The following is a 12,414-nucleotide window of genomic DNA, read 5'->3' as shown; positions in this document are numbered from 1 at the left end:
TAAGAACTATCTGACCCAGACTCTCCTCATTCAGTGCCCAGGTGTGTTTGGCTACAGAGGAGTCACTGGGTGTACACCAAAGCATCCAAGGGCCTCAGGATGAGAAGAGCCGCCACTATAGGCTAGAACTTGTACTCCTCTGAACTCTTTGTCTGCTCCTGCTTCCAGACATCAGTTTCCAGGCTTGACTGGACCCTACCATACACTTGTGCATGGATGGCATCTGGAGTCAAGGACCCTGGGGCCTGGAGGTACATATGCAGGTGACATTCAGTCATATAGACTCAGAAACTGCTCTCTTTAGCCCCAGCAGTGCACACCATATTCCATTGTGTTTATTTTCCATTGAGGGGACCCAAAGACCCTCTTTCCGAACACAAGGGCCTGTTTCTGGTTATCTCCTTCAGACTTCCTGACAACCTGGACAGAGTGTCTGGAATGTGGGGGAGTGAAGAAAAAGGTAGCAGGAGATATCCTCTCCCTCCAGGAGATGAAGGCCAGAAAGGAACTCCACCCACAGAAGTCCTGAGGACACCCTGTGCCATGAAATTCCCTCTATGAATGCTATAGGAGCTTGAGTGTCTGGGGCTGGGGGTATGGGTGAGGGAGACCCAGCCACTCCCCGGTCTGCTGGGAACACCTGGTCTAAGTCTCTAGGGAACTAGCTACCTTTACTAGAGCCAGGGACAGAAGTACCACTTGACATTTGCCTCTGCATCTTGCAGACCTCTTGAGGTAGCAGCCATTGGGATTAGAAAGAACCATGAAACATGCACAAACTCTGAAACAATGGTGGTGATGCTGGCCTCATGGTTAAGTAGGCCTGGCTCATCCTGGTACTTACAGGGTTCTTCTTACCTCTCAGCCTCCATTTCATGACCTGTCCTCTGAGATCCCTGAATAGACTGTCCCCACAGTCTCTGCAAATGGCACCCCTTTCATTCACAGCTTTAATGCTCTGCAGGCCTATTGGCCTTGGGGTGACTTATATAGGACCAAGTGAAGCCAAGGCAGAGCAGGGATCAGAACCACTTGGGGATGATGCACAGGCTCGACAAGCTGCTAGACCATGCCTGTGGAAAAGAAGACCACAGATCACAGGGCACTGGCACATGGATGAGCTCACAACACCCCTTCACTTACCCCAAGTACCCAAGTAAAGCTGAATGTGTGTGTGTTTACGTCAGTATGCACGGGTGTACTATGTGTGCATTTGTGTATGCATGTTCTCTCTCTGTGTGTGTGTGTGTGTGTGTGTGTGTGTGTGTGTGTGCAATTCCTATGATCCCCATTAACAGAAGCCTGGTGAGATACTGGTCACCCTCAGCTGGAATAACATTGTCACAAAGCCAATGTGGGTGATGGTCATGGCCATTGCTCTATGGATTCAGGAGAATGGGCTATCCAGATGCAGCTGTGTGTGGCTGCTAGAACTTTTTCTTTTCTGGTCATTAGGATGCTTGATAGAGTATCCTGGCTGGGCTTGGGAAGGCTCAAAGGAGCGCCCAATGTCCTGCTCTGGACCTTATTGGGAGTGCCAGAGCCAGGTCTTTTCTTCAAAGCCCATATTGCCCAGACGTGCTTCGCTGGCTCAGAAAATGGCACATAGAAAATGTACACATGGAGTAAAAATATATCCCAACTCAGACAGCACACTACCATCACCAATCTGGTCAAAGATACACAGTCAGCATCATGAATATTACTTAGCCACCCTGTAGAGCCAGCCCTGAAGGCCATCTCTTTCCTCCCTGTCTGTTCCCCACATGGGGACTGGAGGCCTCTTCCCAGTGAACAGTATTATGGGATGTTCCTAAATAGTCTTGTACCTCACTCAAAGCTGTCATTGTCCCCTGAGATCCTCAGGACAGACCAAGGAGGGAGGCCCAGTGTTACTTCCATTTCTTCGAGAGGGAAGATGGGGCTCACAGGGAGGCTAGTAATTGACTCAAGAGCTAAGTGGCAGTCAGAATGGGACAGGAAAGTCCTGTCACCCGAGCACAACTTCTCTTTCTAGGCTACAGCACTGTCTCTGTTTCCCCTTATGGTACAGTCTCTCCATTCACAGCAATGATCATACTTGCAATGTTCTTACTGAACCAAGCACTGGTTTGGCCCAGAGTCTGTTCTAAAGAGCAGGAGGACCTAGGACTCCCCTTGCTCTGCAGACTAAGGATAGTGGTGGAGACTGTGTGTCTGCCCTCCTCCCACCCAGCCAGGTTGACTGAACACCATGAAGTCAAGAGGGCATCACTTCATTCATTACCTTGCATCAGTGCCTAGCCAGGAGCTATAAACAAAGCAGGCACTCAATACTCAGTGCTTTACAAAGGACTGCACCTGAATTCAGACTCAGACCAAAAATCCAAGATCTGGACTAGAAAAGCCATGCACATCCCTAACAGATATGTGCACATTAGCGTGGGAATATGCACATTAGTGCAGGTGCCCGCGGAGGCCTTATGAGGGTTCCCGATCCCCCAGAGCTGGAGTTACCAGTGATTGTGATCCTCTCAACATGGGAGGAACTGAACTAGGGTCTGCTCAAAGAACAGTAAGAACTCTTAAGCAGGGACCCACCCCGCCAGTCCCCATATGTATTTTTTATTAGATATTTTCACTACTTACATTTCAAATATTATCCCCTTTCCTGTTTCCCCTTTGAAAATCACCTATCACTTCCCCCCTTCCTATGCTCCCCAACCCACACACTCCTGCTTCCTGACCCAGGCATTCCCCTATACTACAGCATAGCACCATCACAGGACCAGGGGCCTCTCCTCCCATTGATGACTGACTAGGCCATCCTCTGCTACATATGCAGCTGGAGCCATGGGTTTCTTTTTGGTTGGTGGTTTAGTCCCAGGGAGCTCTGGGGGTACTGGTTTGTTCATATTGCTGTTTCTCCTATAGGGCAGCAAACCCCTTCATCTCCTTGGGTCCCATATGTATTTTTAACTGACTTTATTTTAGGGCCGTTTTAGATTAATAGAAACATTGAGAGACAGGCACAGAGACATTCCCTGGGCCCATCTGGTCAACACCCTCCACCAGAATGGGGCATCTGTAGCATGGACAATCATTGCCCTCACTCAGTCTACAGCCTACACAGCATTCATGCTTTGAGCATGTTCTGGGTTCACAGATGCATGTCTTCTACAATGTATACAGACCAGCTTCACTGACCTCAGATACCCCATGCTCCACCTTGTCCATATTTTCTCAAAGTGTTTCAAAGCCCCCAGATTCAATAGCTTCCAGGAGTTCTGATTTGACACTCATGGGGTCAAAGTGCAGGCAGATGGTGGAACCTGTGGAAGGTCATCAGACACACAACCTGGTGGTTGCAGCAGAAATCACCAGCCAAGTAGGTATACAAACAATGTCATCTACTGATTTCCTCATCCTGCCTTCCCCACAACCTTGGTCAAGAGCCATGCTCCAAGGGGCTCACTGAGGGAGAAGAGACTCTGGGACATTCCATGTCACTCTTGGCTAAGTGGAACACCCACAATGCAAATTCCTCAGCCCAGGCCCTGCTTTATGCATTCATTCTTGTTAACCAAACTGATCACAGGGTGTATACATGACATGATTTCATGCAGTCAGGAAGAAAAGTGAAATCATGATACTTGCACAGAAACAGAAGGAACTAGAAATCATTGTTAAGCAAAATGAACCAGAATCAAAAAGGGAGGTGTGTGTGGTGTGTTTGTATGTATGCCTGTGAATGTATGTATATGTTATGTGTGTACATGTGCTGTGGTTGTATGTGTGTGTGCATGTGTGTGAATGTAAGTATGTATGGTGTATGTATATATGTGTGAATGAATGTATGTGACTGTGTAGGGGTATGTGTGGTGTGTGTATGTGTGTGGCTGTACGTTGTGTGTGTGCATGTGTATGTGTGGTATATGTGTGTGAATATATGTGGTGTGTGTGCATATATATATATATGTGAATGTATGTAAGTGGCATATATGTGTGTGGGTGTTTTTGTGGGGGCATATTTATGTGTGTGTTTGGTGTATGTGTGGTGCATGTATGTTTATGTGTGGTGTGTGTGTATATGTGTGAATGTATGTATGTAGTATGTGTGCATGTTTGTGTGGAGGTATGTGTGTGCTTATGTGTGTGTGTGTGTATGTGTGACCTTATTAGCAGAGATCCCAGAGAACTTTCTTCCTCTGAAGAAAATAACTGTTTCTTATCGCAGGAAAATAAGTGTTGACCATGTTTCTGTTTTGTCTGTTGGGTTCTGAGGTTACAAGTGTGCAAAATCACATCTTACTTTCAATTGCATTTCAGTCATTGGGTACAAGCTATTTTTACAGCCAAGTTGTTGTGGTAAATATTACTTGTGGATTTCTTACCACCACATAAATTATAGAGGTATTAAATAATAATAATAATAATAATCGAAGAGAATAATAAACTACTAATAAGAAATAGTAATAATAAATAATATGAAATGAGAAATAATATGAAATAATAAAATAAGAAATAATATTAATACGATGTAATAACATATTAAACAATAATGTGAAATAATATGAAATAATAAAATAAGAAATAATGATTATGACTAATAATGATTATAAGCATTAAAGCACAAGCATGGGGCACATACCATTCCTCTATGCTAATTTCTCTACTTCTTTACTAAGAACTGTGAGATATCACTCGCCACATTCTTTTTTTTTTTTTTTTTTTTTTTTTTTGAGACAGGGTTTCTCTGTAGAGCCCTGGCAGTCCTGGAACTCACATTGTAGACAAAGCTGGCCTAGAACTCAGAAATCCCCCTGCCTCTGCTTTTCTAGTGTTGGGATTAAAGGTGAGTGCCACCACGCCCTGCTCACTTGCCATATTCTGCCCAGGCTCCTCATACTCTCAGGCTAGCCCTCCTGGCCATGCTCTTCCAATCCATCCACCCATGGGACCTTTTTACCCGCTTCTTCTTCCCTCTCCTTCATGGTCAATTCCAAATACACCAAGGCCGGGAACTGAAATGCCATCAACCTTTCTTCTTGCCAGCTGCAGGCATTAGATGTGTTTACTGATGATCACAGGAGGTAGGAATGATGTAATCATAATCCCCAAAATTATCGTAAAATATGGGTCCAGAGTCGAGGATCTGGTATTAGATCAAATGTTACTCATACTGTTTCCTCTCAGGCTGAACCTGAGAGTCTAAAACCTAGAACATAACAGTCCTTTTAGACAAGGCTACATCAAGCTAAACATATAGACAGACTTATATATAGACTTTTATATATACATATATATATATATGAATATATAATGATATATGTATAGATATATGGTGTATAGATAGGGGTATATATAGATATATACATACAGATGTATAGATATGTAGATATATAGATTTAAAGGTGATATATAGATATAGAGATGTATAGATTGAAGATCTATAGATGATATGTAGATATAGAGATGAATATATATATATTGTCATAGGGGGAAATGTCCATAAGGACAGGTCAGTGTACTGACTTCAGGGGGTGAAGAGGATGGCAACCAGATAGGAAGAACAAATCTGTGAGCTAACCTGGACACTTCAGACCTCCCAGCCAAAAACCAAGGAGCATCCAGGGGCTGGTTCATTACCCCAGGTACATGTCTCTCTGTCCACAATGGGACAGGAACAGGACGTACTTAAATAAATAAAAAAATTAATTAAAAAAGGAAAAATTGAAACATAATTGAATATATATATATGTGTGTGTGTGTGTGTGTGTGTGTGTGTGTGTGTGTGTTATCTGGCAGAAAAAAATGGCATTAATTCAATATTCTTTGACCTGGCTCCTGTGTGCAATATCAGTTACTATGATCTGTCACATGACACACAACTACAGCCAATAATCATATGACACAGCTAATAAGGCCTGTGTCATAATCATCTGAGCTGACTAAACCCTGAAAGTGCATTGGACATATCTCCAAAGTAAGAAACTCAATATTGCTTGGACCAAGCTAAAGTCCCCAATTTACATATCTACCAATCTGGTCTGACTTCATGCACAAGACATGAATAAATACACGCTGGAAAATTACAAAGTTGCTCACCCTGTCACCATCAGCTCTATTTTTTTTTTAATGGTGACTTCAAGGTTAGAGATAAAAACAGGTGTCTCACAAAAAGTAACTCTTTCAAAAAGTGCCTCACTTGGCTCCCTGTCCAGAGTAAGGAGAAAGAACAACCTTGGAATCAATCACACACCTGATTAAATCTAAGCTGAACACTTTGCTTAGATAGAGCCATTCCATTCCATGACATTGGTACTCAATAATGTAATAAGGACCAGCATTAATCACTCTCTGGCTAATGACTCTGAGCTCATTTATATTGTCAAAGAAGGTCTTAAATATTCCAACAAAGCTACATTACAAGAAAAACACTATAGCCCCAAATGTATGGAGATGACAGAGTACCTTAAAGAGGGAATGACCAAATCACTTAGAGAAATCCAGGAAAACAGAAAAAAATTGGAGGAAATCAATAAATTCCACAAAGAAGTCCAGGAAAACACAAACCAAAAAGTAGAGGAAGCCAAAATTCCTATAAAGTCCAGAAAGAACACACCAACGGGTGAAGTAAACAAAACTATTCAATACATAAAAGTGGAAATAGAAACAAAAAAGAAAACTAAATCTTAGGAAATAGTAAAAATAAAAATTTAGGACTGCAAAAAGGAACTACAGAGGCAAGGTTCACCCACAGAACACAGACATGGAAGAAAAATCTCAATCATTGAATAAGCAATAGAAGGAATGGGTAAATCAGACAATGAAAATATTAAGTCTAAATCATCCTGATATAAAATATCATGGAAATCCAGGACACTGTAAAAGGACTAAACATAAGAATACTTAGGAAGAGAGGAAGGAGAATGCTCCCTCAAAGTCTCAGAAAGTATTGACAACCAAATCATAGAAGAAAAGCTTCCTAACAAAAAGAAAACACAAGAATCATCAAAACACCAAACAGAAGGGACCAAAAAATAAAGTCTCTTCTTGTGTAATAATCAAAACATATAGTTCAAGGAAAGAATACTAAAACCTGCAAAGGTAAAAAGCCAGGAAAAACATAAAGGAAGATCTATTAAGATCACAGATGTCTTCTCCTTGGAGTCTGTAGACGCCAGAAGGGTTTGTACACATGCGCCGCAGAAACAACAGATGCCTTGATTTTAATATGTAATAAAATGACTACACCGTAAATGAAAAAAATTAAGATAATCCACGATAAACTCAAATTTAAAAACCTCTCTCTAAATATACTGACCAACACAAAGAGATAGAGGTAGAATCTAACCCGAGGAAGTAAAGGATACACATGAAAACACAGGTAGTAAATAATCTCTTACTGTCTACAAAAGAAGGGAAAGCACACACACAGCCCAACACCAACACCACCCGCAGCTGCAACAACAACAAAATACAAGGAGTTAGCAATCACCATTTATTGACTCATTCAATAAAAACAAGTTTTGATTTGGGAGAAAATGTAGCTGTAAGTTGGCACAGGACTTTGAGGTTTTTGTGTTTGAAAGCTATACAACTTTCTGTCTCAGGTTGCATGTGGGCGGTGGGGTTTTGAAGATAAACTTCTGAGTATACTTTTGTGTCTCTCACTGATCAGTAGTGACTTAATTCCAATAAATTCTTTTTTTTTTCCTTTTTTTCCCCCCAGACAAGGTTTCTCTGTGTAGCCCTGGCTGTCCTCGAACACACTGTAGACTAGTTGGGCCTCGAACTTAGAAGTCTGCCTGCATCTGACTCCCAAGTGCTAGGATTAAAGGAGTGCACCACCACAACCCAGCCCAATAAAATCTTATCCTTTGCATTGTCCTGGTGTGTGAGTTGTGTTGAGCCTTACTGGACCCAACAACTTAAAGGCTTTACCACTGTGCTGACATTCATAGCATCTGTCTCCAGTATGAATAGTCTCATAAAAAGGAGTATATACATAAAAAGAAGCTCAATGAAAAAGCTTCACCATACTAAATAGATTCACAATGTTTCTACCCAGTTCAAATTCTTCCATGATGAAAAAGACTACAAAATTGTGCAAAGGCTTTACCATATTAAATATACTCAGAGGGTTTCTCCCTCAGCCTTTCAATGGCTAGGAACAGATCTCATGACCAAACCAACTCTCAGAAAAGCAAATATTTAAATTGGGGTTTCTCTGCCATGCAGTTTGTCTTGTGTGTGCCTAAAGAATTATGACATGCAAAGGCATTACAACATTCATAACATTCACGTGGGTTCTCACTTGTATGTGATCTTTTATGTCATCTTAGATGACCGTGACATCAAATGCTTTACAACACCGATTACCTTCCTAAGGTTTCTGTCTTCTATGTGTTCTTTAAAAATAATGGAGACTATAGAGTTGTAAAAAGTCTTTATCACATTGGTTATAGAGACAATAACTTTGTCAAAAGTCTTTTATCACATTGATTAGGTTTCGAAGGTTTCTCTCCATTATGGGTTCTTTTATGATACTGGAGACAACTGTGACCTGCAAAGGCTTTACCACATTGATTACATTCATAGAGTTTCTCTCCAGTATGTTTTTTTTTTTTTTTTTTTACATTTCAATCTTTTATTAGATATTTTCTTCATTTACATTTAAAAAGCTACCCTGAAAGTCCCCCTATACACTCCCTCAACACTGCTCCCCTACCCACCCACTCCCACTTCTGGGCCCTGGCATTCCCCTTTACTAGGGCTTAAAAAGTTTGTAAGACCAAGGGGCCTCTCTTCCCAATGATGGCAGACTAAGCCATCTTCTGCTACATATGCAGCTAAAGACATGAGCTCTGGGGGTATTGGTTAGTTTCTATTGTTGTTCTGCATACAGGGATGTAGACCCCTTCAGCTCCTTGGAGACTTTCTCTAGCTCCTCCAACGACGGACCTGTGTTCCATCCAATAGATGACTGTGAGCATCCACTTCTCTGTTCGCCAGGTATTGGAATAGCCTCATGAGAGACAGCTATATCAGGAAAGTATGTGTTCTTTTATGATACTGGACATGACTGTGACCTGTAGAGGCTTTACCACATTGATAACATTCATAGGGCTTCTCTCCAGTACATTTAGTTTTCTGACTTTGCACATGATACCAATTACATTCTTAGGGTTTCTCTCCAGTATGTGTTCTCTTATGACATTAGAGATAACTGGGTCATGCAAACGCTTTACCACATTGATTATATTCATAGGGTTTCTCTCCAGAATGTGTTCTTTTATGACGGTGGAGATGACTGTGTTGTGAAAAGGCTTTACCACATTGATTACATTCATAGGGTTTCTCTCCAGTATGTGTTCTTTTATGATATTGGAGACCATTGTGACTTGAAAAGGCTTTACCACATTGATTACATTCATAGGGTTTCTCTCCAGTATGTGTTCTTTTATGACATTGGAGATGACCATATTGTGAAAAGGCTTTACCACATTGATTACATTCATAGGGTTTCTCTCCAGTATGTGTTCTTTTATGATATTGGAGATCAATGTGACGTGCAAATGTTTTACCACATTGATTACATTCATAGGGTTTCTCTCCAGTATGTGTTCTTTTATGACATTGGAGAGTACTGAGTTGTGCAAAGGCTTTACCACATTGATTACATTCATAGGGTTTCTCTCCAGTATGTGTTCTTTTATGATATTGGAGACCACTGTGACTTGTAAAAGCTTTACCACATTGATTACATTCATAGGGTTTCTCTCCAGTATGTGTTCTTTTATGATGTTGGAGAGTACTGAGTTGTGCAAAGGTTTTACCACATTGATTACATTCACAGGATTTCTCTCCAGTATGTGTTCTTTTATGACGGTGGAGATGACTGGGTCTTGCAAAGAGTTTACCACATTGATTACATTCATAGGGTTTCTCTCCAGAATGTGTTCTTTTATGACGGTGGAGATGACTGTATTGTGAAAAGGCTTTACCACATTGATTACATTCATAGGGTTTCTCTCCAGTATGTGTTCTTTTATGATATTGGAGACCATTGTGACTTGAAAAGGCTTTACCACATTGATTACATTCATAGGGTTTCTCTCCAGTATGTGTTCTTTTATGACGTTGGAGAGTACTGAGTTGTGCAAAGGCTTTACCACATTGATTACATTCATAGGGTTTCTCTCCAGTATGTGTTCTTTTATGACGTTGGAGAGTACTGAGTTGTGCAAAGGGTTTACCACATTGATTACATTCATAGGGTTTCTCTGCAGTGTGTGTACTTTTATGACGTTGGAGATGACTGGGTCTTGCAAAGGGTTTACCACATTGATTACATTCACAGGGTTTCTCTCCAGTATGTGTTCTTTTATGACACTGGAAACTACTGCATAGTGCAAAGGCTTTACCACATTGAATACATTCATAGGGTTTCTCTCCAGTATGTGTTTTTTTATGATATTGGAGATGACTGTGACCTGCAAAGTCTTTACCACATAGATTACATTCATAGGGTTTCTCTGCAGTGTGTGTTCTTTCATGACGTTGGAGAAGACTGGGTATTGCAAAGGCTTTAGCACATTGATTACATTCATAGGGTTTCTCTCCAGTATGTGTTCTTTTTTGATATTGGAGACCACTGTGACTTGTAAAAGCTTTACCACGTTGATTACATTCATAGGGTTTCTCTCCAGTATGGGTTCTTTTGTGATATTTAAGATGACTGGGTGTTGGAAAGGCTTTACCACATTGGTTATGTTCATATGTTTTCTCTACAATTTGTCTTTTTTTATGACATTGGAGATGACTGAGACATGAAAAGACTTTAGAACGTTCATTACATTCATAGAGTTTCTCTCCACTATGATTGCTTACATACCTGCAATGAAAATTGGCACATGTGATATGGTTACTATATTAATTTCCCTGTTCAATCATTTCATCAAGATGAATAAAGTTTACAAATTGGTCTACTGATAAAGATGTACCAGATCATCTGGTTTTATCACTTTATATGTTAATGGTGTTCTCCCTCATTATGGGTTGTTTTGCATCTTTCGAGATATCTGTGATGGTTATTACATGGCTAACATTTATAACATCCTTTTTATATGGGATATTTATATGATGTATTTCATCTATAGAAGGAAAATAGAACAACTCATAGCTTTATAACAGTAATTGCTTTCATAATTTTTCCTGTACGTGAATTGTACCACATTTGAATGTGAACCAGGACAAACAAAAAAATTTACAAATTCCTAGTACCCATAAAGATTTTCTACAGTGTGAGCTTTGGGAAGTTCCCAGTAAAATTAGAAAACCAATTCATTGCAAACTTTTATCATATTCAGAATGTCTACCAAAGATGGAATCTTACAATTTTCTCACAGTTCTCGGATAGAAAGCGGTACATTGCTTCTTTCAATATCCCTATGCTCACATGGCTTTTATCCATTGTGACACATGATATATATATATTAATAGAAGAGTAACAGATGAAAGGTTTCCATGCTGCATTCACGCTGTTTGACCTTTTGTTCTTCATAGATGTGTAATATATGAATTAAGGTTTTTCCTATGACAACACTCTTGACTCTCATAAACTGTACCCTAAACAAATGATCAATTTCACTATAAGAATATGAGTATCACCAACTTTCCCATGGATTATTGGCTTATCGGAAGGTTTTGCATATATATTTATCACTATTCGATGTGCAATATCTAAGTCTTGTAAGTCTATACACATTGTCAGATCAGTATAGCTCTAATAGAGGTACAAATTGAATAAAGGTGTCTCTTAAGGCAATGTTTCCTCGTCTTTTTTTTTTTAAAGGAATGCTTTGTTAAATAAATCACATAACTACATCTAGGCAGTACATTTTTTTAAAGAATATTATAATTAGGGCTGGAGAGATTGCTCAGTGGTAAAGAGCACAGACTGCTCTTCCGAACGTCCTGAGTTTAAATCCCGGCAACCACATGGTGGCTCATAACCATCTGTAACAAAATATGATGCCCTCTTCTGGAGTATCTGCGGACAGCTACAGTATACTTATATACAATAAATAAATAAATATTAAAAAAAATTGTAATTATAGTTATACTTCAAGTATTGACATTTTACACTCCTGCTTTGATTTAGAGCTTCCATATCATAGTAAAATTTCCTTAGAGGCATAATTGCATAAGCTTTCACATGAAAATTACCTTTCATTTCTTCTTGAACTTTGACAATGTCTTTCAATATGATGGTTTTCCCAAGTGTAGCCTAAAAGACAGTACCAGAAAAATGAATGATACAGTATTGGAAATGAGGCAAAATTCAAGGTACTGTGAATTTTCACTTCACTGGACACTATTTATTCAGCTCAGTCTTCCTTGTTCTCAATTGTAATAACAGAGCACCAT

The 12,414-nt window shown here is 40.0% G+C and overlaps 1 protein-coding gene across 1 annotated transcript in view; it reads right to left on the bottom strand.

Moving 5' to 3' along the window:
• Window positions 1–12,274, bottom strand: part of LOC147001195 (hippocalcin-like protein 1) — a 32,384-nt gene extending 20,110 nt beyond the window's left edge. The window contains exon 1 of the transcript XR_015045193.1: window positions 12,214–12,274. The gene's annotated coding sequence lies outside the window, so the exon portion shown is untranslated. The remainder of the gene's footprint in view (window positions 1–12,213) is intronic.
• Between the last annotated feature and the right edge of the window lie 140 nt (window positions 12,275–12,414).

The sequence above is a fragment of the Mus caroli genome, unplaced genomic scaffold, assembly GCF_978045245.1.
Source record: "Mus caroli unplaced genomic scaffold, Mus_caroli_1 scaffold_14, whole genome shotgun sequence".
Taxonomy (NCBI): domain Eukaryota; kingdom Metazoa; phylum Chordata; class Mammalia; order Rodentia; family Muridae; genus Mus; species Mus caroli.
Note: the sequence above shows the minus strand (reverse complement) of the source record. Positions and strands in the feature narration are given on the sequence as shown.